The 4561-nt window shown below is 36.1% G+C and overlaps 1 long non-coding RNA gene and 1 pseudogene across 2 annotated transcripts in view; both read left to right on the top strand.

Annotated features, from left to right (window-relative positions):
- The first annotated feature begins 29 nt into the window (after positions 1-29).
- Positions 30-4561, top strand: part of LOC111651363 (uncharacterized) — an 8068-nt pseudogene continuing 3536 nt past the window's right edge. The window contains exons 1-3 of the transcript XR_015436932.1: positions 30-146; positions 264-270; positions 2125-2660. The product of XR_015436932.1 is annotated as an uncharacterized LOC111651363 (transcript). The remainder of the gene's footprint in view (positions 147-263; positions 271-2124; positions 2661-4561) is intronic.
- Positions 2927-4421, top strand: LOC147819423 (uncharacterized). Its single transcript, XR_015436931.1, has 3 exons — positions 2927-3342; positions 3609-3813; positions 4001-4421. It is a non-coding gene; the product is annotated as an uncharacterized LOC147819423 (long non-coding RNA).

Genomic DNA, 4561 nt, shown 5'->3' with positions numbered 1-4561 from the left:
ATTATTGTACATTAGATCCAGAGATCCTGATGGAATCAAACAGTGCCATGGAGGTAGAAGAAGATAACATGGGAGGCACAGCCCTCACCTTCATCCTTCTCTTCCTCATCACTCTGCTGTTCACCATTGGAACCACAGTTTTCAAGGTAACAATGAGTTTATATGTTTGAGATGTTTTATGTATTCAAACAACATGGCATAAAATAACATGATAGGAAAAATGTCAGTAACACATAATCATTGTAATGTGATCACTCCATAAGTACCTCAGTAAATGTTATAATGCATTATGAATGTTTGACTGCATCTAATTGCTGTTGTAAATACTTTATTTACCACTCTGACCAATACCTGAAGCAACAATAAAACTATATTGAGTCATGTCTTATCAAAAATTTGTTTCAAGTTTCCAGGCTATTATAGTGAATTGAATAATGTCTGTTGCTGTTATTGTTACTCTTGTTGTATATTGAATATTAAACATAAGTATTATTTTCTAATTTGAGAAAATGTAAAACAACCTCAAAAACAAGCCAGTTGTAACACATTGTTTTCCAAAATGCGTTTCTATCTCTGCCATATATATTTATATTACAATTTACCAGAAAGGTACATGCATGGTGCAGGGCCTCACTTGACAATTAACACTTAGCTAATGAAGTTGAGTTGACTTTATAAAGACCTTAAGATGGCTTTGGAAATAAAATAAATATATAGGTACCAGTGATACATTTTTTACTTTAACAATGTATTGACCAGAGCATTCTGAAGAGCATTCATAATTTATGTCCATATTTTATGATGCAGAATAGGAATATCATCATTTTGGTGCATATTAATAATCCATATTTTTATGTTTTTTCTCTGTCGTTTCAGGTTAAATGAAACAAGTCAAACTTTCTTTTAAAAAAAAGAATTTCTCTTACATTTTATCTTATATACTCATATTACCATGTAAGTAATCACTATTTTCCTTTTTTTTATTTACGTAAATACCAAATTTAAGAACCATTACAAAATCTTTGTCTTTTTGAAAATAAATGTTTAAATGAAGATAACACTTGATGTTTCTACTCCAAATTCTTTCTCTCTCATTTTGAAACTGTATTGTCTTGTTTCACTTATGGAAGTTTAATACCTAATAATCCTGACAGAGCTTTTTAACACTTTATGTTTTGTTTTTTTTCATTATTTTATTATGTAATATGATGTTTTGTTCATCACCTCACCAGCACCTGGATTCACCAGCCCTTGTTCATCTCAACATGTAAATGTGGAGATTTTACAGTTGGTTAGTTTTCAAGTCTGATAATACACTCGAAAACTAAAACCTTTAGCAAAGTCATGAGAGGCCATATGAAATCTTTGTGAAAACATATGTAAACTGATATGAGATATTTAAATGTGCACTCTGTTTCTCTTACTGGCATAACCACACCTCACACTTGATGTCTGTGATGCACCGTTGCTCCTTGTGTTGTTTCACTTCTGCATTTTGGTACTTTTTTGGGACCTGGGTGTTACTCAATGCTTCTACTTGTTGCTACCTCTGATCACTCTGCCCTATCATGCTGCAACATCTGTGCAACAGTCTTCCAGCCTGATTTCCACCTGACTTTAAGACAGCAGACACTGTAAAAGTACAACTCTGCCATCTAGCCTAAATACTAAGATATTACACTTAGAACTGAGATTATACAGTTGAGGCAGAAGGTATGTATAACTGAAGAGATCAAATCAGCTCATATTTGAAAAATGTTCACATCTAACATTTGAAATGAGGCAAGAAAAGACTAAATAATCTCTGCTGTATCTCAGGTCGTCTCTCCACACATCACATTGTACCTTGTCTGGGAAGGTGAATCTGGGGCCTCACCAGTCAGACTCATCTGCACCCTTAGTGGCTTCTTTCCAGACAAATTGAATATGGGGTGGCAACAGGAAAACATCTTTGCATACTGTACCAATTCAAAGAAAGCTGCATTGTGGAGGGAGTGGAGAAAACCTTCAATCTAAGCAGTGAGATTCAGCCACATATGACGGAGTGGAAAAGAGGCTCGAGTTTTACATGCAACGTCATTCACAACAAAAAAGAATGAAAAAAACAACAAATATTTCTCACAGATTTGCTCAGGGGGGACTTGTTGTACTCGAGTGTCACATCACACAACTTTCCTCAAGTGACCTCTACGTCACCTTTCAGGCCAACAACGTTGACATCTCTGACAGAGAGTATGTTGATCTTCCTGAAGCCCCGGGCCTTCGTTCAATCACTAGACGCTTCACTGTCCCTAAAAGTCGCTGGAACAAAGGCACAAATTTCACCTGCAAAGTCAATCAAGGCTTCTCCAGCAGCAGATTCATCTCCCATTTAGGGGACCCATCTATGGAACTTCTTTTGGTCCCCAGTGAAGAGTCAGGACCACAGAGACTCTTGTGCTCTGGATGGGGCTTCAATCCTTAAATTAAATGGTTTTCTGACTCTCATCAAGGACCTTATTCAAACAATGAGTTCACCATGGGTGCAGATGGACGTGTGGCAGTGACCAGTGAACTTAATATCCATTAAAAAGAATGTAAAACCCGGAAGGTCTTCACTTGTGAAGTGTCTGACAGCTCTTTGAATGCAAATGTCAGCAAGAACATCAGCCTGTGTTCAGGTAAAATTAAACCACATGATATTATCATAATCATATTAATGCAGTAATAAATAGATAAATAATAGATAGATTGAATACATTCATACTGTTTCTGAATTGTCCATTATGTATTTGGATTTTTTTTTATCATAATCATTCCGGCTTCCTCCCACGGTCCAAAGACATGCAAAAATGGGGACTAGGCTAATTGGATACTCTAAATTGACCATAGGTGTGGCTGTGAGTGTGAATGGTTGTCTGTCTCTTTTTTTTTCCTTTTCTTTCGTTCTCTTTGATGAAACAAGCTGGTTCTGATTAAATGATGATACTGAAGTAGCCAAAAGAAAACCCCTTATTTACTGTTGTCTTCTTTTTGTTTCTCAAGACCTGTATCAACCAACAGTGAAGTTATTACAACCAACTCCCTCCTAGCTCTTTATGTCAGACGTCCTCACACTCATTTGCCTAGTTTCTGGATATTCTCCATCCAACATCATAGTGTACTGGGAAGAGAATGACCAGAGACTGCCACCAACTCGCTACACCAACAGTCCTGCATGGAAATACCCAGGGAGCAGCACTTATTCAATGAGCAGCAGACTAAACGTATCCAAAACTGAAGTCAAGAGTTCTACATATTCTTGTGCTGTGAGACATGAGTCATCTGAAAGGCCTTTTGAAAGCTATATAAATAATGTGTTTGGTGAGTTGAGAACTATCATTTAATACAATTGCAGTTGGCTGGTGTTGTTCATTCTTATTTGGTCTCAATGTTGCGAAATAGCAGTCGTGTAGGCACAACGATTAAGAAGAAAAGAAGCATTTAAAACCTTTGCACTTATTCACTTAAAGTGACTTCAAAATTTTAATTTTTTTTTCAATTTCCAAGAAGAAACTTTCTAACAGAACTAGTACATGATCCCAATTTTTTTCTTGCTCCATGACCTTCATTATGGTCTTTGGCTTCAGCCCTCATCCATTAATATCACTTGGTATGATGGACCAAAGGAATTGTTGGACTACAACACTAGTGAGCCCCACAGAGGCCAGAACGGAAAGTTCAGTATCCAAAGCCACCTTCGTCTGTCCCAGGGCAACTGGTTACAAGGGAAAGTAATTACCTGCAGGGTGATGCATGTAAACACCACCCTATCCCTGAATATATCTAAACCAGGTACAAGTTCATCCATTTGATCTCCTTCTTCTTACACTTTAAAGATTTCACGTCAAGTTGCCACTTATTTCATACATTGACTCAGTTTGGTAACTGCATAGATTATCTTATTAAAATCTCCTCACAGTCCTTCCATGATAACAAAGTCAATGTAATAGTTCACTAACAAATCTCAATTCTTTCACAGGCACATTGGAGCACTGTGACTTCTTTGATGACATCATGGATGCAGATTTGAAAGAAAACATGGGTGTGGAAAGCTGGTATATAGCTTTCACTTTCCTTCTCTTTCCTCATCTCTTTCATCTATGGTGTCTTGACTACCATAATTAAGACTTAATGATGATGATCACAGGACAAATCCTATTTCATGATTCATATGAGGACTTTTGAAGACATATGGTCTGATTAGTTTTAGATTCCTTTTTTTTTCAAAATTTCTTTTTCATTTTCTTTTCTTTTTTTATACTTTTGTTATCATGGAATTTTATGGAGGTGGTTTATTTTATGTTCATTTCTTTTGATGCTTCAGTGTATTTGCTGTGGAATGTTGTAACGCAAATGTGTGAGAGGAAAAAAGACAAAATAAATGAAGCTTCAAATTCTGATTTCAGTTTCAAATTCTAATATAGTCGACAGAAATTCAAAGACTGCACTCGTTCTTGCATTTAGTAAAAGTAAAGATTCAAAGATGGAAAACAATGTTTGTCACAATTTGCCTCATTCATTACAATACATCAAATGATGA

This window comes from Seriola lalandi, unplaced genomic scaffold (assembly GCF_002814215.2).
Source record: "Seriola lalandi dorsalis isolate HSWRI2012SDOR001 ecotype SW California unplaced genomic scaffold, Sedor1 jcf7180002053604, whole genome shotgun sequence".
NCBI classification, from domain to species: Eukaryota; Metazoa; Chordata; class Actinopteri; order Carangiformes; family Carangidae; genus Seriola; species Seriola lalandi.
Note: the sequence above shows the minus strand (reverse complement) of the source record. Positions and strands in the feature narration are given on the sequence as shown.